This window comes from Berghia stephanieae, chromosome 7 (assembly GCF_034508935.2).
Source record: "Berghia stephanieae isolate SIO BIC M18660-M18661 chromosome 7, UCSD_Bste_1.3, whole genome shotgun sequence".
NCBI lineage: Eukaryota > Metazoa > Mollusca > Gastropoda > Nudibranchia > Aeolidiidae > Berghia > Berghia stephanieae.
Window position 1 is genome coordinate 15,100,004 of NC_088366.1, and position 23,704 is coordinate 15,123,707.

The 23,704-nt window shown below is 38.0% G+C and overlaps 1 long non-coding RNA gene across 2 annotated transcripts in view; it reads left to right on the forward strand.

Annotated features, from left to right (window-relative positions):
* Window positions 1-23,704, forward strand: part of LOC144976765 (uncharacterized) — a 32,722-nt gene that overhangs the window by 3,864 nt on the left and 5,154 nt on the right. Inside the window, exons 1-3 of one of the 2 annotated variants that reach the window (XR_013646167.1) lie at window positions 588-765; window positions 4,140-4,224; window positions 5,880-6,038. This is a non-coding gene — a long non-coding RNA (uncharacterized LOC144976765). Of the gene's footprint in view, window positions 1-587; window positions 766-4,139; window positions 4,225-5,879; window positions 6,039-23,704 lie in introns of those variants that run through there. The other variant, XR_013646168.1, reaches the window with a different exon arrangement.

Here is a 23,704-nt window from a genome sequence, read left to right on the forward strand (position 1 = left end):
TCGTGTGACAAGTAGTCACCCATTCGGTGTATGAAAACAAAAACACTGATCAGAGAAAGGTCGAATTCATTCGCTTTATTGATTATGAACGACCAACTCTGTTTGTCCGAGCACGTCGTGTAAAGATGTGTCACAAATTCCATATTTTGATTGGTCAAAAATACACTTGTTAATTGTCAAATGAGTCGGCCCAACACTTTGTGAATTGATATCAAAATATCTTGGCACAGTAATGGTGGTAATTACATTTAAACATGAAATCCTATCCACTATGTAAAACTTTTTTAATGGATCGCCTGTGGTAATTGTGAACTATACTCATTATCGGTTCGCTGGGAAAGATGGGGGTGGCTAGGTGTTTCGACAACTTGGCATGTGTTGAAGTCAGAAATGACACTAACAAACTTAATTAATGAAAACAGTGATACACGTAAAATCTTTAATGTAATCACTGACGAAAAAAGTAAATTTTATATTGCACGAACATTACACACCGTAGGTGAGAACTGTGTTCACGTTATAGCACACACACACAATTTAAATCTGCCTTTTCAACATTCAAATGAAGCATACGCCTGACAGAGAATCTTGCAAGAAGAAATATTACTAATAAAACCCAATGCTGTTCAATATTCATTGTGGTTGTAGCTAATATTCGTTTCATGGACAGAAGGAAACAATTTCTTGAAATGTGATGGCTAAAGTGTCATGTAATATGATGATGGAACAGGAATTCAAGTGTTTTGATGTGATGTGAAATGCAAGGTAAAGATTATTAATGATAGATTTATCATTATTTTCATGGTTTGAAAATTTCCAGTCGAGCGAAATTAATGCTGGCATCTTGAGTTATCAGTGGCGCCTGAGAGTCCCGAACGTTCCAGATGTTTATCCTACCAGTCCAGTTTCTATCTTTGGATAAATAAAACTTGGAACTTTAATTTTAACTCCGAGTGAGCAACTCAATATATATTTATGGGAGATATTCTATAATATGCAGACGCCACTTACTCAGGGAGATATTCCATAACATACAGGCACCACTTCACTGACTATTAGTAAATAGGGAGATATTCCATAACATACAGGCACCGCTTCACTGACTATTAGTAAATGGGGAGATATTCCATAACATGCAAATGGAATATCTCTCGATGATTTTTTGTCATCATCATCATCATCATCATCATCATCATCATCATCATCATCATCATCATCATCATCATCATTATCATCATCTGAAAATAAAATCATCATCGACGCTGTCATGATTTTTTCGGGAAGTCTTTCCACAAGTTTCTAGCAGTGAAAGGAAAAATGAAATACAAAAAGAACCCCCCCCCCTTCCCGAATCCTCATCCCCCACCCTTTATATTGATATAAATATAATATAATATATATATAATAATAATAATATATAATAATAATAATAATAATAATAATAATAATACAATAATAATAATAATAATATAATAATAATAATAATAATAATAATAATAATAATAATAATAATAATAAAAAATAATAATATAAATCAATAACAAAGCGAAGTCAGTACCAGTAACTTGAGGAAAAACAGCCATCTTTCTAGCTCGTGATTATCATTATCATGATAAAAGGGACCAAGATCAATCCCCGGTGAGGTCGAGATTTTTTTTTCTGACACCCCTGTCCACCTGGCAGTGTGGCGAGTCTGTTAGATCTGGTGGAAAGTACTTTGCGATAGACTAGTGTCCTATCAAAAGGGAAGCAAGCAATTGCCATCGTCTATTTCACGCTATAGAAACCACGATAAACTCCGGCTCCATGGGCCTAATGACTATTTACTAGTGCGGGGCGGTCCTTGGCAAGCTTAAGGACCACGGTCCTACGGTCCTTGGGAAATGAAGACCGCAAAGGACGTTTCTAGATGGTCGTCATTCTTAACGTTTAAGACCGTACACGTGAAAACCGTGGCCTACTGGAGTTAAAACACACGAAGTAGTCACCTCATTCAAATTGTAACCTAATTAGAGAGAGGGGTGATGCTTCTTATTTGCAATACCGTAACTTCATGTTACTCGATAATTTATAAAATTTGAAATTTATCCCATTAACGAGATAATGGCATCGCCCAAGGTGTTGTATCGAGTTGTTCGTGGCGTTGATACACACACGCAACTCCTACCCCCCCCCCCCCCCACACACACACACACACACATTAGAGGGCAGCGAGCATTGAAGAGTAAGAGAGAGACGTGAAGTTATAATAAGAGGGGGTGGATGAGGTGATAAGAGGGGTCGATGGTGACTTTTCGCCAGATCTAACAAACTCAGCTACCCATTCATTGCTGAGTAGACAGGGATTCAGAAAAAATCGACTGCACCGGATCGATCTTGGCCCTTTGCGTATAAAGAGAGTGCTCTATCAACTGAGCTATCGGGGTCCCCAAATATTCTATTGGACCTTTTAAAATAGAGACGTTATAACTGGTTTTTTTGGACGAAGAAACTAATGAAACTTTATATTACTTGATTAGTTAAACACCAAATCGAAATTTTAATATTATTGTTTATTTTAAATGACAACAATGCGATAGAAAGGAGTGGCGACAAGAGATGGACAAAGAAAACAAAAATCAGACTTGCAACTTGCTAGGTTCGACACACCACACACACACACACACACACACACACACACACACATCTTTTAGTAGTCACATACATTTCAAAACAATAACCCATTAGAGAAGAGGGTCATGCCATCATCATAGATCATTGTCATTGCGATCATTATGGTGTAGTAAATTTGAAATTTACCGTATAATGGAATCGTCCAAGCGTGCGCCTCTGTTCCCCATCTCACCACGAAGGCGGTTTGCGGAGGGAGGGAGGTGGTCGTCTGCCTCTATGGTCGTCTGTGTCGTTTAGTGTATGGCAAAGGGGGGTGGGTGCGATTATTAAGTGGGATGGGTGGTGATTGGTGGAAGATAGGCAAAGGACCGAGGCAACGAATCGCTGGGGAAGTAGTATGGCGCAGACCGTTGAAAGGTGATAAGAAGTGAGGACCGCCGGCGGTCTTCCTCTTTGGGACTGGACCACGGTTCACAGCTAAAAGACCGTGGGACCGGTCCTCGGTCCGGTCCTCAGCGCGGCACTACTATTTACGCCATGATTATCATGTTCATCTCTATCATCATCGTCATTATCAGAATCTCCATTATCATTATTTTAATGTCGTAATATCTAATGTTTAAGATTTGTCACGTCATCTCACTTTTAACTTAGAATAGACCCCAAGTTCGAATCCCTATCTCAATACTCAGGCGGTATGATATTGTGCGAGAAATACACGTTAAACACTCAGCCAGCATTTTTACAAATTTGTCTTTCAAAGCCAGTGGACTGGTGTTTATCCGGGTTTCTATCGCGTAAAACGGATAATAGCAATTGCATTCTACCCTTTGGATAGGACCCGAGTCTAGATCAAAGTACTTTCAGCCTGGTCAAATAGACCTACTAGCTACCCACTTACTATTGTTTGAACAGAGGGGGGAGGGTGTCAGAAAAAAATACCGACTTCAAACAGGATCCAACTTTCTCAATTTTCGTCTGAAGAGAGTGCTCAACCAACAAAGCCATTGGACCCCCCCCCCCCCCCCCCCCCCCCCCCCCAAACCTATTGCAAACTTATATTGTATCTAAATTCCTCACTTTTGTATTCTCTCTGTCACTGTCCATAATAAAACGATACTTTTTAAAAGTAATAATGAGAGGGAGAAGAGAAATGATGACGATGATGATGGTGTTGATGATGATGATGATGATGATGATGATGATGATGATGATGATGATGATGATGATGATGATGATGATGATGATGCTGATGATGATGATGAGAATGATAATTATGATGATCATGATGATGATCATGATGATCATGATGATTTGATCAGTGGCAAAGATGTATGGTGTCTAAAAAAAGTTAAAAGTTAAGCATCGCCACCACCACTTCATCATCATCATCATCATCATCATCATCATCATCATCATCATCATCATCATCATCATCATCATAACCACCACTTTCACCACCACCACTACCCATTTTAGGCATCAGCACCAGTATCATTATTTAAATCATAATCTTTGTTAAACAGGGGGACACAGGATGAGAGGATGAGAAATTTACTTTGACCAACAGTGCATGTGAAAAGAAATCTTAGCCTGGAGCTATTAGATAAGGTAAATAATATGATTTTTTTTTATGTAGTCACTGATAACATGGACAGCGTTTATGACAATTTTTTTTTTTAAAGTTTAGATATTTTTAGACCTCAAACTTTAATCAATTCTAAACGTCTGCTTACATATAGAGCACTTTCCACCAAAAGTGTTCAAAGCACTTTACAATGTGTCCCAAGCAAATAGCAACTTTTAACCTGCAGGACGAAATTAATTTTCGACAGAGACAACTTTTTTACCGACCAGGTAGTCATTTTACACATGAGTAAGGTGATAGATTGTGAGACATTTCCAAAGACGCAACTTTGCGTCGGCCAGCACGTGATAAGAACCAGGAAACTTCCAGTCCGTAGGCACGTGTTCTAGCCAAATTTTTATTCAATATCACAATCGCGTAAAATATTTTCTTTGAAGACAGCTCACGTAAATTTTAACATGATAAAGTTTAGCATTTGATTTGGTGTTTAAAAAATTTCTTATAGATAGTCTAAAACGCTGGACAGCCTAGGTAACCTTCTTACCACTGATATTATTTGTGTTATTACTCTCTCTCTCTCTCTCTCTCTCTCTCTCTCTCTCTCTCTCTCTCTCTCTCTCACACCCAAACCTTTCTCTTCTCTCTCCCTCTCGCCCATCTCTCCTCCCCTCTCTCTCTTTCTCTCTTCTCTTCTCTCTCTCTCTCTTCTCTCTCTCTCTCTCTCTATCTATTTATCTATCTCATCTACCTATCTATTCTTTCTTTCTCTTTCTCTCTCTCTCTCTCTCTCTCTCTCTCTCTCTCTCTCTCTCTCTCTCTCCCTCTCGCTCGCTCATATCTCTTTCCCTCTCTCTCTTTATCCTTCTCTATTTATATCTATCTCTTTCTGCTTTTTATTTTTGATATCTGTCTTATCTCTCCCGACATATTTCTTTCTCCGTATGATGAAATGAGATTTACAATTTCAATATTAACCATAATTGATACCCCAAATACTAGTCCTCATCGTTAGTACCTCCATCATCATCATCATCATCATCATCATCATCATCATTATCATCATCATCATATCATCATCATCATCATCATCATCATCATCATCATCATCATCATCATCATCATCATCATCACCATCATCATCACCATCATCATCATCATCATCATCATCATCATCATCATCATCATCATCATTTTCATCACCACCACCCACAAAGTCATCACAACATGTGTGTAATTCGTTACGGTGTGGCGTCTCGTGTTGTCAAGCAATGTTGAGCAGGGTCAGTTGCGGGATGGATAACAATGATCGTGAAAAATTCTGGTCCCGACCTTGTGTCCTTGGGTTAAGAACTTAACATACATTACCCCATTCGACTCACGTGAGAATGAGTACCCGGCTATGGGAAGTGGTGGTTGCTGTAAAAGTGCCATTACAAAAAAGACTAGAGATGACTGGCACTATGTGCATTGGAATAATGGTTTCATATGGCCTGCTGGGGGAATAAATGTAACATTTTGAAACACAATGAGTATGGTAAAACCATTTAAATGTTGCGTTAATGTTCATATTCATTTTTAATTCATCATCCCCAGTCTCATCACCATCATCATTACCATCATCATCATTATCATCTTCCTTTTCAAAACCACATCACATTTCATCTCTAATTCTTCAAAGGACACGTATCTCTATATCGACGAGAAATTTGACAAGACCGCTCCAACGTCAGTACCTGGTGGTTACAGCCGGCCTATCACGTCACAGTGGACCGGGATTGAGAATTCCATCCTGGATTTGACCTAATCAACTGTAATCTTTGATCAAGCTTATACAAAGGTGAAATCTTATACAGTTTTGGTCATCCAACCCCTCTCTCCACTCACCCCTCTCTCTCTCTCTCTCTCTCTCTCTCTCTCTCTCTCTCTCTCTTCTCTCTCCCCTCTCTTTCTTGTCTCTCCAGATGCCTGTCTCTGTCTCTCTCTCTCCCTCTCGCTCTCTATCTTTCTTTTTCTCTCTTGTTCTCTCTCTATCTCTGTCTCTCTCTCTATCTCTGTCTCTCTCTCTCTCTCTCTCTCTCTCTCTCATCATGTATACTTGCATATTCCATTATATTCAACACACTTTAGTATGCATCTTGCATAGTTCTAGGTTCGTTTTGCACTGATATCCTCTTCCCATAGTCCCAAGATCAATCCCCACTGCTGTGCAATTTCCTGAGCCCCATTCCATTCCCAATTGCTGCCGACCTCTCATGTCATTCTCCTATGGTACCCAACTCCCATAGTCCGATTTCCATTCCCACTGGTATTCATTTCCCATAGTCCCAGGATTATTCCAACTAATATCCCCTTCCCGTAGTCCCAGGTTCACTCCTCACTGGTGTGCACTTCCCTGAGTCACTGGTTCATCCCCATTGTGTGCCACTTCCATAACTTTGACGATTTCTGTAGGTTTCGAAAAAGAGAAAGTACTCTGGACTCACTTTCCACTGGTATCTACCTCTGGAGGTCCCAGGTTCAATCCCCATTGGTGCCCATCTCCTATAGTGTCAGGTTCATTCTTCTCTGGTACCCAACTCCCATAGTCTGCTTCACTCCCCACTGGTATCCATTTCCCATAGTCCCAGGTTATTTCCCTATGATATCCTCTTCCCATAGTCTCAGGTTCATCTCCACACTTCCACTGAGTTCCAGTTTCAATCCCCATTTCTGTCCACCTCAGTCTCATTTTCATTCTTTCCGGTACCCAAATTTCATAGTCAGTCTTCAATCCCCGATGGTCCCAGGTTTCATTTCCATCTGATATCCTCCTCCCATAGCCCCAGGTTCACCCCCAACTGCTGTGCACTTTCCTGAGTCCCAGATTCATTCCCGATTGCCGCCCATATCCTGGAGTCTCATGTTCATTCTCCTCGGATACCCAACTCCCTCACTCTGGCTTCAATTCACGCTGGTATCTATCTCCCATTGTGCCAAGTTTAATTTCCACTAACATCCTCTTTCCAAAATCCCATGTTCACTCCCCAATGGTGCGCACTTCCTTGAGTCCCTGGTTCATTCCCCATTTGTGCCCATTTCCCAAAACTTTTAACGATTTTGGTAGGTTTCGAAAAAGAGTACTTTCTGGCCTCACTCTCCACTGGTATATACTCTCTAGTCTCAGGTTCAATCCCCATTGGTGCCCACCTCATACAATAGCAGGTTCATTCTTATCCTGGTATCCAACTCCCTTAATCCGGCTTCAATTCCCACTGATATCCATCTCCCACAGTCCCAGGTTCATTTCCATCTATATTCTTCCCATAGCCTCAAGTTCGCTCGCACTGCTGTGCATGTCCCTGACTCCCAGGTTCATTCCCCATTGCTGTCCACCTCCTATTTTCTTAGGTTCAAGCTTCTTGTGCCCATATACCATAGCCCGGGTTCGATTCCCACTGGTATCACTTCCCTAGACCTCAGGTTCACTCTCCATTTGTGTGCAACCCTCAGTCCTTGTTTCATTCCCCATTTGTGCCCACTTCCCATAACTTTTGACGATTTCGGTTAAGTACTCTAGGCTCAATCTCCACTACCACTCGTAGTCCCAGGTTCAATCACCATTGGTGCCCACCTCCTATAGTTTCATGTTCAATCTCTTCTGGTACCCAACTTCCATAGTCCGGCTTCAATTCCCAATGGTGTCCCTGGTTCATTTCCCTATGATATCCTCTTCCCATAGTCCCAGGCTCATTCCCACTGTTGTTCACTTCCCTGAGTTCCGTGCTCATTCCAGATTGCTGCCCACATCCCATCTGGTTCATTCTCCTCTAATATCCAACTCCCATACTACCAGGTTTATTTCCCACTGACATCCTCTTCCCATTCACACATCTTCACTCCCCACTGGTGTGCACTTCCATGACTCCCTGGTTCATTCGCCATGCGTGCCCAATTCACATAACTTTTGAAGTTTCGGTAGGTTTCGAAAAATAGAAGTACTCTTATGGGCTCACTCTCCACTGGAATCTAACTTTCGTAGTCCCAGGTTCAATCCCCATTGGTCCACACCGCCTAGAGTACCAGGTTCATTCTCCACTGTTACCCACCCCCTACAGTCTCGGGTTCATTCTCCACTGTTACCCAACTCCCTTAGTCCGTATTCAATTCCCGCTCGTATCCCTCTCCTATAGTCCCAGGGTTATTTCCCAATGATTCCCTCTTCCCATAGTCTCATGTTTACTCCACACTGCTAAGCACTTCTCTGAGTCCAAGATTCATTCCCCATTGCTGTCCACCTCAGTCTCAGGTTCATTCTTCTCTGGTACCCAAATCTCATAATCCGGCTTCAATTCCCGCTGGTATCAATATCCCGTTGTCCCAGGTTCATTTCCATCTGATATCCTCTTCCGATTGTCCCAGGTTCGCTCCCCAATGTTGTGCACTCCACTGTACCATGTTCATTCCCCATTGCTGTTCTCCTCCTATTTTCTTAGATTCAATCTCCTCCGGTGACCAAATAAATTAGGTACAGAAAACTGATTTTTCAAACCCAACAATGCTCACTTTAGTCACTTTTGCTTAAAAGTTTGCAATTCTGAGCATTTTGATACCGATATCATACCTGTATCTCAATTTTTAAGGAAGATATGGTCATTTGAAAATTTGACAATCGTCGTCGCGGCACCCTGCTTCAGCACCCAACTTCGGGGCTTCGTATAAAAAAAGTATCGGGCTCACAATGACAAACTTTCATCTGCTTAAAGTCTCATAGAAATTAAACAACTCCAATTTTCAGAACTCTAGCTCTTTATTTAATTACACTTTAAGCGGCACGAAAACGCAAAAAATGCATATTTCCCATAAATCGCCATGGGAGACAAAAATGTGAAAAATGGTCAATTTTAAAATTTTGCATAAAATCAATGAATAAAGATACAAACATCCATTTTTCATCAAATAAAAGTAGAAATCAAGACCTATAAGGTTAATTCCAATTCATATGAATTACAACGATATACATTTTCTATAAATGACTCCAAAGTTACACTATTGAAAAAAAATTCACTGTCTACCAATTTTAAAAATTCATTTAAAAAACATATGAATTATCGAAAGATCATTATATTGGACTAATGTTACAAAAAATAGAAATAAATGAAGTGGAAATAAATCAACAATTGACATAAGAAAATTAAAATATGATATGTCTTCAAACACTCATAAAAATGGCATAAAACAGTTAAGAAAATATTGTCTTGACAGCAAGTTCTGTCGAGCTACAGTTAAAATATGAGTAAATCATTCCAAACTCCAGACAATGTTATGTCAACAGACATAGACTTGTAATTTCAACACAATTGTCAATTGTTAAGGGAATAATACCTCAGAAGACAGAAATACAACATACAAAATGAAACAGTCTACATTATCATTCTAAAGGTTGTGAAAATGGAATTTCAAAAGAGAAACGAGATCTGGCAAATTGCCTTTCAATTTTAATTTTGTCTTTTTACAGATAATCTTTTGATACCTTATCTCATTTTTAACTGCCTCAACTAAATGACGGTGGGAGAATGAACCACAAACCCTAGATACAAGTACATCAACGTCATGAGAATTGGTACAGGATCCACCATGTCTCTTATTAATCGCCATTAAATTGGATTGAGTAGTTATTGCTTTCATTTCTTTTTGAATCTTTTTCTCTTGATTCTCAGCCATCTTCTCTTTTATTTTTATTTTAACATAATCTTCTTCTTCTCTCTTCCTTTTCCTTAAGCCAAGAGCATGCTTTCGACCAAAAGCAAAAAGTTTTGATTTTTCATAAACAGATTTTGAATTTAAGTAGTTGACAGTTTTATTTCTTTTAACAGTGTGCATCCCTGAACGATTAAATAAAGAACAATGCCTTCTCCTGTTAATATCAAAATCAAAATCTCCAAAGGCGCTTTCGCCAATCCAGTTTGTTAAAGGACAATGGGCTAAAGCATCAATAACATCAGTTGATAGATTAGAAAAATCACCATCTTTCAAAAAGTCTGCCAATGCCTCTCAACAACCACCACCACACCCTCTGAAATCTTTTTAATAGCATCATGCATAATAGACAATTGTTTGCGATTGGCTGAGGTAATATAAGCATTTATGGATTCAACTGAAGTTGAAGGCAAATTACAATTAAATTCAGAATCAAATACAGTAAGGCATCTGGAATCTAGCAAATGCATGGGGTCTGCAATACATTTGACAAAAAAAGCATGGAGCATTTGAACATAAATGTGAAAATCAGAATACTTGACACTACTCTTTAGCCGTGCCCAATATGGATCAGTAACCTCCATATATAGCAAAGCAACGACACAAATCAAAGACATAATACAATCATTATCAATATCTAAACTTAGACTGACTGGTATTACCTCTTCCCACTGGAATTCACTTCCCATAGACCCCAGGTTCACTTTCCACGTGTAGGCATTTATCTCAGTCCTTGGTTCATTCCCCATGTGTGCCCACTTCCCATAACTTTTGACGACTGCAGTAGATTTTTAAAAAAGTAAGTACTCTGGGTTCAATCTCCACTACCTCTCGTAGCCTCAGGTTCAATCACCTTTGGTGCTCACCTCCTATAGTTTCATGTTCAATTTCCTCTGGGACCACACTCTCATAGTCCGGCTTCAATTCCTAATGGTGTCCATCTCCCATAGTCCAAGGTTCATTTCCCTATGACATCGTCTTCCCATAGTGCAGGATTCACTCCCCACTGCTGTTCACTTTCCTCAGTCCCAGTTTCATTCCCCCTTGCTGTCCACATCCTTTCATAGTCCCAAGTTCAGTCACCAGTGCTTCCCACCTCCTATAGTCTCAGGTTCATTCTTCTCTGGTACCCAAATCTGATAATCCGGCTTCAATTCCCGTTAGTATCCATCTTCCCATAGTCCCAGGTTCACTCGACGCTGCTGTGCACTTCCCTATTTGTGACCACTTCCCATAACTTTTGCAGATTCGAAAAAGAAGAGTACCCTTCTGGCCTCATTCCCCAATGCTATCTACCTCTCTAGTCCCAAGTTCAATTCCCTTGGATGCCCACCTCCTTTAGTGTCCGGTTTATTGTCCACTTCCATAGTCCGGCTTCCATTCCCACTGGTATCCATCTCCCATAGTCCCAAGTTCATTTCCCTCTAACGTCCTCGTCCCACAGTCCCAGGTTTGCTCCCCACTGCTGTGCACTTCCCCGAATCCCATGTTCATTCCCCATTGCTGTCCACCTCCTATTTTCAAAGGTTCAATCTCCTCCGGTGCCCAAATACCATAGTCCGGGTTCAATTCCCATTTGTATTCACTTCCCATACACCCAAGGTTCAATCTCCACTTGTATGCACTTCCTCAGTCCTTGGTTCATTCCCCATTTGTGCCCCTTCCCATAACTTTTGACGATTTTGGTAAGTTTCGAAAAAGAGTAAATGCTCTGAGCTCAATCTCCACTGCTATCTACCTCTCTAGTCCCCAAGTTCAATCCCCTTGGATGCCCTCCTCCTTTAGTGTCAATGTCCACTGTTACCCGACTTCCATTGTCCGGCTTCAATTCCCAATGGTGTCCATCTGCCATAGTCCCAAGTTCATTTCCCTATAATACCCTCTTCCAATAGTGCCAGGTTCACTCCCCACTGCTGTTCACTTCCCTGAATCACAGGTTCATTCCCCATTTCTTCCCACATCCCAAAGTCTCAGGTTTATTCTCCTCTGCTACAGTACTCTTCTGGGCTCTCTCACCACTGGTATCTAAATTTCGTAGTCCCAGGTTCAATCCCCATTGGTTCACACCTCTGAGTCCCAGGTTCATTCTCCTCTGGTATCCAACTCCAAAAGCCCGGCTTCAATTCCCCATGGTGTCAATCTCCCATAGTCCCGGGTTCATTCCCCACTGCTTCCCACCTCCTATAGTCTCGGGTTCATTCTTCTCTGGTACCCAACTCCATTAGTCCGGCTTCAATTGCCGCCCGTATCAATCTCCCATAATCCCAGGATTATTTCTCCATGATTCCCTCTTCCCATAGTCTCAAATTCATTTCACACTGCTGTGCACTTCCCTGAGTCCCAAATTCATTCCCCATTGCTGTCCACATCGGTCTCAGGTTCATTCTTCTCTGGTACCCAAATCTCATAATCCGACTTCAATTCCCGCTAGCATTCATCTCCCATAGTCCCAAGTTCATTTGCCTCTGATTTCCTCTTTCCAAAGTCCCAGGTTCACTCTCCACAGCTGTGCACTTCCCTGGGTCCCAGGTCCATTCTCCATTGCTGCCCAAATCGCATAGTCTCAGGTTCATTCTCCTCGGGTACGCAACTCCCTTAGTCCTGCTTCAATTCACGCCATCTCCAAGTGTTATGTTCATTCTCAATTGCTTCCCACCTCCTGTAGTCTCGGGTTCATTCTCCACTGCTATCCAACATCCTTAGTCCGGCTTCAATTCCCGCTCGTATCCATCTCCCATAGTCCCAGGATTATTTCCCAATGATTCCCTCTTCCCATATTCTCATGTTTACTCCACACTGCTGTTCACTTCCCTTGATCCAAGATTCATTCCCCACTGCTGTCCACCTCAGACTCAGGGTCGTTCTTCTCTGGTACCCAAATCTCATAATCCGACTTCAATTCCCGATAGTATCCTCTTCCCATAGTCCCATGTTCACTCGACGCTGCTGTGCACTTCCCTGATTCCCTGGTTCATCTCCCCATTTGTGACCACTTCCCATAACTTTTGCAGATTTCTGTAGGTTTCGAAAAAGAGGAGTACCCTTCTGGGCTCATTCTCCACTGCTATCTACCTCTCTAGTCCCAAGTTCAATTTCCTGATGCCCACCTCTTTTAGTGTCCGGTTTATTGTCCACTTCCATAGTCCGGCTTCAATTCCCGCTAGTATTCATCTCCCATAGTCCTAAGTTTATTTCCCTCCGATTTCCTCTTCCCATAGTCCCAGGTTCACTCCCCACAGCCGTGCACTTCCCTGTCCTAGGTCCATTCTCCATTGTTGCCCACATCACATAGTCTCAGGTTCATTCTCCTCGGGTACGCAACTCCCTTATTCCTGCTTCAATTCACGCCGGTATCCATCTCCAATAGTGCCATGTTCATTCCCAGTTGCTTCCCACCTCCAATAGTCTCGGGTTCATTCTCCACTGCTACCCAACTCCCTTAGTCCAGCTTCAATTCCCGCTCGTATCCATCTCCCATGGTACCAGGATTATTTACCAATGATTCCCTCTTCCCATATTCTCATGTTTACTCCACACTGCTGTTTACTTCCCTGGGTCCCAGATTCATGCCCCATTGTTGTCCACCTCAGTCTCAGGGTCATTCTTCTCTGGCACACTGCGTGGAATCAGCCCTATTTCAGTTGGAACTCCCTAGGGGCCATTAACCCTCCCTGCTAGCTACCTGCATGAGGTCATTGGAGTTCAACTGGTATCAGGCAGTGCCGTGTTCAAAGGGGGCAGTTATGGATATTTATGGTCTTATAATATGTCTGTATAGCGGGAAACAATAACAGCCTCTTTCACTTTATAATTTTGATTTGAAAAATCAGTTGTCTTTCTAAACATCAGTGAAAATTTGACATTCTTCTAGTTAATAGTTTTCTTTAAATATCACAAATTGTGGATATAATTTTAAGTGCTTGTAAATTATGATGCACTTAAATAAAAAATGTGTTATTCAAAACTCAGCGGCAGTATCTTAAGAATTTTAATAAATATCAAAAGTACATATATGCATCTGTGTTCCTGTGCAATATTATCATATTGACAGTTGATTTTCTTGATTTATTCATGGTTTTGTTAGTTCTGTATATTGTTTTTACCAATTCCGTTCTTCTCAAACAGTTGTGTTGGTCATAACAGTAAACAGATTGACCAGTAACGACTAAAAACCAATATTGTGTATGATGTCAATATCTCAATTTACTATCAATCTGCCTATAAAGTATGACTTCTTTACAAGAAAAAAATCAATCACCCAACAAGGTTACTGGACATGCTACAAATATTGCAGTATCAATCGTCAATTACAACTAACACTAAGCACTGGTACTGTTAAATTAAATGATTTGCTCAAACAGACGGACATAGTATGTGGACAAAAGAGGATTCAAACTTATGAGGGCATATAGTTTATTCCAAGTAGTAACCTTTTTCTCCTTATTGACCATTTACATTCAAAACGAACACACTGTCCATACAGGTTATATAGAATCATCTCCTTTCCTTCAAGAATACACATTTAGTCATTGTCTTATAGAGTCATCTGATATACCATTGAACTCCAGTCAGTCAAATTTAGAGATAAAACAATTGAATAACAATCAGAGTCAAATCAGTGCGACACCACAGGCATACCACAGCAAGATCATTTAATTTTTGGGAAGTCACTGCCATATATATCTGGACGCTTCAGTCTATAAAAAGTTAACACATTCACTTGTGCACAAAAGGAGAACTTGAACTTACATTATATTACTTATTCAACATGCAAGAATACCCTAAACATTGACATCTATATGACACTATAAAGTCGGCATTTCCTGAGACAACCACACAAAAGCAGTACCGTATACATCTTCAAACTATAATGCCTAACAGTCATAAAAAATATAATTTTGACTTGAATCGTAAGGGATTTAAGTATAGAAAAAAGTTATCAAGCCATTAAAAAGTTGGCTTTCAAATGTGCCCAAAACTCATAATATTTAAATCAGTTAAATGCTTAAAAAATAAGATTAGTATTATTTTCGTCTAATGGTTTACACTTTATTCCTAAAATGATATTTGGACATAATTCATGGCATGGAATACTATGGGAAGAAAATGAGGATCTCACCAAGTCATGCCAAATAAGAAATTTACAATAAAAAATTCATACCTTTTAAGGTTTTACTGCCCGGACAACAATACTTGGCATGTGTCAAGATCATATTTTTTACTTTATAATGATGCTTGTTTCAATCACTTTCTGCCGCTGGGAAATAAATTATTGATATGCAAATTTCAACAAATTAATTTCATTGATAGCTCAAAAACCACTATATTGACACCTCTCTTATGAGCAGCCTTAAGAGGATACATTATTATCAACCATGGCATATGCTGAAAAAAACCTTTGCTTTGCTTGTGGTGAGGGAACAATTTTCATATTCGTGTTAGCAACTGAGCAATACCATGGAATATTGTAACAATTAATTACCATCAGCGGCATCACAGATTTCTACTGACCGCTACCTGTTCTAAACATGGGCTGACCCAACTAATGGGGTCAAGTTGACCTTGCACTGAAATAGCGCTCAGAGGGGAAAATGCCACGCAGTGGGCACTCAAATCTCATAATCCGGCTTCATTTCCCACTCGTATCCATCTCCAATAGTCTCAAGATTTTTTCCCAATGATTCCCTCTTCCCATAGTCTCATGTTTACTTCACACGGCTATGCACTTCTGGGCTCATTCTCCACTGCTATCTACCTCTCTAGTCCCAAGTTAAATCCCCATTGATGCCCACCTCCTTTAGTGTCAGGTTTATTGTCCACTGGCACCACAAACAACTGATACTCTTTACTGCCAAAATAATTAGGTCAAGCCGGCAAATTTAGTTTTGTACACCTTGAGGCCTGACTTGGGAGAAATCAAAACCATATCAGTTTTATCATTGGAAGAACAGGTTTGTTGTAATCAAAACATACGGTGGAAGAAATTACAATGAATATAAATTTTAATGACATTCGTTTTGCTTAAATGGATATTAATTATCAATAAAGAATATTACACAAATCATTCACCGAGTAGAACCCCATGATGCTATAAATAAGAATCCCAGTCTTAACCCGACACACACAGCAGTTCAACTTGTCCTAGTAGATAGTTATGTCAATGTATTGTCTCTGAAGTAGATAAGTAGTAGCGCATTGTGGTTGGATCTTCTAATTCCTTCTATTAAGTTTTGACTGTTATCACAGTTGATATTCAAAGAAATTTTCTATGACAGTCTAATTGCTGTTGTCATGTTACTCTTTAAAAAATGATATTCACAAATCTCAATGCACAGACGTGTATCACAATCCATACCGATGCTATGAAAGGACCATAGACATCAGTGATTGGGTTGTATATAATTTTTAGAGGAAGGTCGACAAATGGACATCTTTTACACGCCCATCGTAAATACCAGTTACGTGAGTACACCTTTTACAAATTCAAACCAAAAATACTCCCCCCACCCCTTTATACACAATAATATACACACATTCTAAAAACGCCAAACAATAAATACACTAGAACATTGATATTGCACAATATCCACTGACTATGGTCATGACACTTAAAAAGGGCTCCTAAGCCAATAGCAACATGAAAGATGATGCATGATGTATGTGGGCGAGATAACAGTTTCCTCCAACATAGACAACACTGTTTCCGGCCAGGTACTCATTTTACACTGGAGTAGGGTGAGAGAATGCGTTTTCGATCCATGCCGCCTTAAATAAACAGCCAGCAACCGCCCCTGCAATGGTGTCCATCTCCCATGGTCCCAGGTTCATTTCCCTATGATATGCTATTCCCATATTCCCAGGTTCACTCCCCACTGCTGTTCACCTCCCTAAGTCCCCAGATTCATTCCCCATTTCTGTCCATCCCAGTCTCGGGTTCATTTTTCTCTGGTACCCAAATCTCATAATCCGGCTTCAATTCCCGCTAGTATCCACATCCCATAGTCCCGGGTTCATTTCCATCTGATATCCTCTTCCCATAGTCCCAGGTTCACTCCCCACTGCTGTGCACTTCCCTAATTCCCTGGTTCATCTCCCTATTTATGACCACTTCCCACACCTTTTGCAGATTTCTGAAGGTTAGAAAAAGAGAAGTACCCTTCCATTCTCCACTGGTATCTACCTCTCTAGTCCCAAGTTCAATCCCCATTGATAACCTTCTCCTTTAGTGTTTGTTTATTGTCCACTGGTACGCTTCCCTGAGTCCCTGCTTCACTCCCTACTGCTGCCTACTTCCCATAACTTTGCCGGGTTTCGTCGGTTTTCGGCCGGTTTCGGCGGGTTTCTTAAAAAAAGAAATACCTGATTTTTTTAATCAAAAGAATAAGTAAACTAATTTTTGAAAATCATAATTTACATAAGATAGACAATGTCTAATTTTAATATCATCCCCTGAAGAAATGGACATATTAATAATTGAAACAAAAAAATCGAATATAACAACTTCAAAAAGGAAAAAAAAACTCAACATGGAACGTTTTGGGCACACAACCCTTCCTCAGTCAAAACAAAAACAGTTGCTACAATGTGTTACTTATTGTGATTAATAGTGTTGTCGATTCAAAGGCATACGCAGTCTTGATTTCGAGGGATTGAATAGTGTTTTGCGTTTTCCTGGGATTGGACTTCTATTCTTATACTGGATTCCCGTGATGTGATTCACTGTTTTGTATATTCAAAAGGATTCCAAAATGTTGTGATTTAATTTTTTTCCTTTTTAAAAGGACAAGAAATGGTTGTCCTTTCTTGAAATATTATTTCTGGAATCATTTCTTGTGTGTTACTCTATTTGTTTTTGCTATATTCTAGGATGCTATGAGTATACCATTTATTTGAGAACTGATAATTTTATGTGAGGCATTAGCAATCACTATCAAATGTTTGTGTTGTTGTTTTTTAAGTTCATGTTGGCTGAGGAAGTGTATTGAGCCCGAAACGGTCCGTGTAAAATATTTTGTTCTTTTTTTTTTTCAAACCGTTATGTTCATTTTATAATCACTTTTTACAATTGACAGCTTTAAAAGCGTTGTATCAATTTGGACATTTTACTACATCTCAACAGCAACAGGGATAGATACTGATCGAAACAAAATTGAATTGTCTTGATTGCACACCATTTTTGCACGGGCATTCTTAAAATGTCCGTCACAGCTCACAGATAGCTACACACATTAAGGATACTGAGTTTATCTATCTATCCATCTCGCTATCTATCTATATATCTATCTACCTTCCTTTACGTATATTCATCCATTTATCTGTCTATCTATCTCTATGTATCTATGTATTCATTCATCCATCAATCCATCAATTATGAGACTTTTAAAAGAAATAGACACGAATGCTATAGTAAATAAGATCATTTGTTTAAAATTTTTATTGATATTTCTTTGTTTACAAGTATTTCATGCTTTTTTATCTTTATTACTTTGTCTATATTTTCTTCTATCTATCCGATTATAAATATATATTTTATATTTTGTAATTATAAGATCAGTATTACCCACTTTTACTTATGAATATAAAGTGATAAGTAGTTTGTAAGCATCTTCATATTTATAAACATTTTTCAACTTACAAATACAAACATCTTAGTTGAAGGCAACCAAGTGGAGAAAAATGATGTCAGCTCAAAAAGCATCATTAACATTGTTTCATGCAGAACATTATCAATCAATTTGTTAAAGTTAAACAATATTTTTCTGCTGTTTGGAACGTTTTTAGGAAAAGAGCACTTTCAACACAAGGCGTAAGAGCTCTATCCTATAGCAGCAAGCAGTATTCCGTTCTATCTAGTCTATACGAAGGTTTATTTTCCATTTTAAAAAATCCTTTTTGCTCGTATCTTTTATGGTGTGTTCCTCAATATATGATTAAATTAATCAAGATGAAAACATTTTATGTTTTAACATGAAATAATAATGGAGTTTTCAATATAACAATAATAATGTAATTATTTTAAGATTTGCGATCAAATTAAGCCTGATTCAATTATTTATATACCTTATATTAAACTGAAAAACATTGTTTTTAAAAAAAAATCCAGTCAAAAGATGTGAGATTAAGAGATATTATAATAGAAACGTATTACAATGAAAAGATATGAGACCAGGTATTATATTTTAGTTGATGGTTTTCTTCATATATCTTGTCGCGAGATTTTCATATACAATTTAGTTTGTTATTCCTAACCTCCTTCTATTTCTATGTTATGCTAACCATTCTTATATGTATTGGCCATTGCATTTTTAAAAATATTGTACCATGGATAATATCCATAATTACCATTGAAATAAACAAATCAGGAATAACAATGCCTGGTATCTATAACTGATTATTGTTATTACAAACAAGTATATATATATATATATATATATATATATATATATATATATATATATATATATATATATATATAAATAATATATTACAAAAGCAAAAACCATGAAATAATAGTGCTCAGCTTTTTGATAAAAGGAGCTATTTATAAACATTTAAGTATAATTATTATTGTTTAACTTCTACATTACTGTTTCATGTCACAAAGACAATCTACGGGAAGTGTGTGTAATCGTTATTGTTGTTTATGATTGTGTCTTGTTTCATACTTCCTGTGATGTTTTGGTGTCGAGACTCTTATGGTGGTTTGAAGTTGCATGCAATGAGGAATTGGAATTGAAAGTAGATTGTTGTGTTTTTCGTATTTTTCTAGAATCGTGTTTATGGAGGTTCGTAATTACATAAAAGGTGTTTGTTTCTCTGTCTGCATGAGGATGTTAGTTCGTTTCTTCTGTTGAGTGTTACCTTGTTCGGTTTTGTGATGATGAAGAATCTTTCTTCTAAGCAGAGGTTGCAAATCTTATAAGAGGGGGAGTACGACTGTGCTCTGGAGATGATTTTCCATGTGATGCTGTGTTGTATGTATTTTTCTTTGAGGTTCCAAATGTTTTCGCTTAGTGTAGTAGAATGTCGTTTGTGTATGTTTCTGAAGGAAACAAAAATAACGATTACACACACTTCCCGTAGATTGTCCTAGAGACATGAAACAGTACTGTAAAAGTTAAACAATAATAATTATACTTAAAATGTTTATATATATATATATATATATATATATATATATATATATATATATATATATATATATATATATATATATATATATATATATAATGATTTTTGTTATTAGGTAACTATCATTTTAAAGAGCCACAGGAGACATGAATAAATGATCACATCTCCGAGTTTACTTTTTATAATAAAGTTATTATGGTGCTCTTATTACAGATCTGACTTCCTAACACTTTTAACATTTCTAACAGAAAAATGAGTGTATTTAACTTAAAGGATGAATAATTTTTATCAGCAGTATTCTCCAACAATTTAATTTAAAGTTGAATATATTTATGTTCAGGTTTTAAACTAAACATATAAGTATAAGCAGGTTAAATGGATTAAATATTATAATGCATTTCTAAAATTGGAAATATAATCTTGTAGGTATACGAGATTTTTGTATTACTTTGCAAATCTGTTTTTATCTATAAAGTCTCTTGTCATTGGCCTGCTGGCGATAGTTCCGCGTAACGGGAGGTTGTTATTATCATGGATGACGATGGTGACACTCGCTCTCGGATCGCCGACGGGTCAGCGGGGTCATGACATATTGATACTCATGTTTATTTCATGATGACGTAATAGATTAAGCTGTGTAGAAAGTTGAATTCATTACCTCTATTACCTTAGCCTCTATAGATGTAAAACAGGTGGTGTGTTCCACCATTAGTTATTATATGACCAAATATGCTACAAACTTTGAATAGCCAATTTATCTGTTAGTCCTAGATCAAAACAGAAATGGACCTTACGAGTTTAATATGTTCATACCTTAAGTTAGAAATAGACTAATAATACAAACTCTACGAGATTTTCGTATTATTTGGCAGGTCTGTAGATAGAAATAAAAAATGTCCCATAGTTACTCTCAAAGTAAAGTTTCGTTCACATAACAGACAAAATTGTCTTTATATTAAAAGTATCATGTCATAGGTCTTCTGGCGATAGTTATTTAATGTTTTTATTAAGATGTGTAGAAAATTGAAACCATTAAGATAACCTTTTCCTATATAGAATTGTTACATGTAGTGTGTTCCAATACCAGTTATTATATAACCAAATATGCCACAAAAAATGGAATACCCAATTTACCTTTTTAATCTTAGATCAAAGATACTTAATGAGTTTAATATCTTCATATCTTAAGTTAGAAATAGACAAATAATAATAGTTCTATGAGATTTTCGTATTACTTGGCAGGTCTGTAGATACAAAACTAAAATGTTCCATAATTACCCACAAAGTAAAGCTTCATTCATATAACAGCCAAGACTGTCTATATATTAAGAGTATCATGTCATAGGCCTGCTGGCGATAGTTCCGCGTAACGGGAGGTTGTTATTATCATGGGCGGTGATGATGACACTCGCTCTCGGATCGCCGACGGGTCAGCGGGGCCATGACATGTTGTTACTCATGTTTATTTAATGATATCGTAATAGGTTAAGACGGGTAGAAAATTGAAACCATTAAGATAACCTTTTCCTATATAGATTTGATACAGGTAGTGTATTCCAATACCAGTTCTTATATAACCAAATATGCTGCAAAATTGAATACCCAACTTACCTTTTTAATCTTAGATCAAAGATCAAAACAAACATGAGTACTTTACGAGTCTTCATAACTCAAGTTAGAAATATACAAATAATAATAGTTCTATGAGATTTTCGTATTACTTGGCAGGTCTGTAGATACAAAACTAAAATGTTCCATAATTACCCACAAAGTAAAGCTTCATTCATATAACAGCCAAGATTGTCTATATATTAAGAGTATCATGTCATTGGTCTGCTGGCGATAGTTCCGCGTAACGGGAGGTTGTTATTATCATGGGCGGTGATGATGACACTCGCTCTCGGATCGCCGACGGGTCAGCGGGGCCATGACATAGTGATACTCGTGTTTATTTAATGATATCGTAATAGGTTAAGACGGGTAAAAAAACTGAAACCATTAAGATAACCTTTTCCTATATATATATAGATACAGGTAGTGTATTCCAATACCAATTCTTATATAACCAAATATGCTGCAAAATTGAATACCCAACTTATCTTTTTAATCTTATATCAAATATCAAAACAAACATGAGTACTTTACGAGTTTAATATCTTCATTACTCAAGTTAGAAATATACAAATAATAATAGTTCTATGAGATTTTTGTATTACTTGGCAGGTCTGTAGATCCAAAACTAAAATGTTCCATAATTACTCACAAAGTAAAGCTTCATTCATATAACAGCCAAGACTGTCTATATATTAAGAGTATCATGTCATAGGCCTGCTGGCGATAGTTCCGCGTAACGGGAGGTTGTTATTATCATGGGCGGTGATGATGACACTCGCTCTCGGATCGCCGACGGGTCAGCGGGGCCATGACATAGTGATACTCGTGTTTATTTAATGATATCGTAATAGGTTAAGACGGGTAAAAAAAACTGAAACCATTAAGATAACCTTTTCCTATATATATTAGATACAGGTAGTGTATTCCAATACCAGTTCTTATATAACCAAATATGCTGCAAAATTGAATACCCAACTTATCTTTTTAATCTTATATCAAATATCAAAACAAACATGAGTACTTTACGAGTTTAATATCTTCATTACTCAAGTTAGAAATATACAAATAATAATAGTTCTATGAGATTTTGTATTACTTGGCAGGTCTGTAGATCCAAAACTAAAATGTTCCATAATTACTCACAAAGTAAAGCTTCATTCATATAACAGCCAAGACTGTCATATATTAAGAGTATCATGTCATAGGCCTGCTGGCGATAGTTCCGCGTAACGGGAGGTTGTTATTATCATGGGCGGTGATGATGACACTCGCTCTCGGATCGCCGACGGGTCAGCGGGGCCATGACAGTTGTTACTCATGTTTATTTAATGATATCGTAATAGGTTAAGACGGGTAGAAAATTGAAACCATTAAGATAACCTTTTCCTATATAGATTGATACAGGTAGTGTATTCCAATACCAGTTCTTATATAACCAAATATGCTGCAAAATTGAATACCCAACTTACCTTTTTAATCTTAGATCAAAGATCAAAACAAACATGAGTACTTTACGAGTTTAATATCTTCATAACTCAAGTTAGAAATATACAAATAATAATAGTTCTATTAGATTTTTGTATTACTTGGCAGGTCTGTAGATCCAAAACTAAAATGTTCCATAATTACCCACAAAGTAAAGCTTCATTCATATAACAGCCAAGACTGTCTATATATTAAGAGTATCATGTCATTGGCCTGCTGGCGATAGTTCCGCGTAACGGGAGGTTGTTATTATCATGGGCGGTGATGATGACACTCGCTCTTGGATCGCCGACGGGTCAGCGGGGTCATGACATAGTGATACTCGTGTTTATTTAATGATATCGTAATAGGTTAACACGGGTAGAAAATTGAAACCGTTAAGATAACCTTTTCCTATATAGATTTGATACATGTAGTGTATTCCAATACCAGTTCTTATATAACCAAATATGCTGCAAAATTGAATACCCAACTTACCTTTTTAATCTTAGATCAAAGATCAAAACAAACATGAGTACTTTACGAGTCTTCATAACT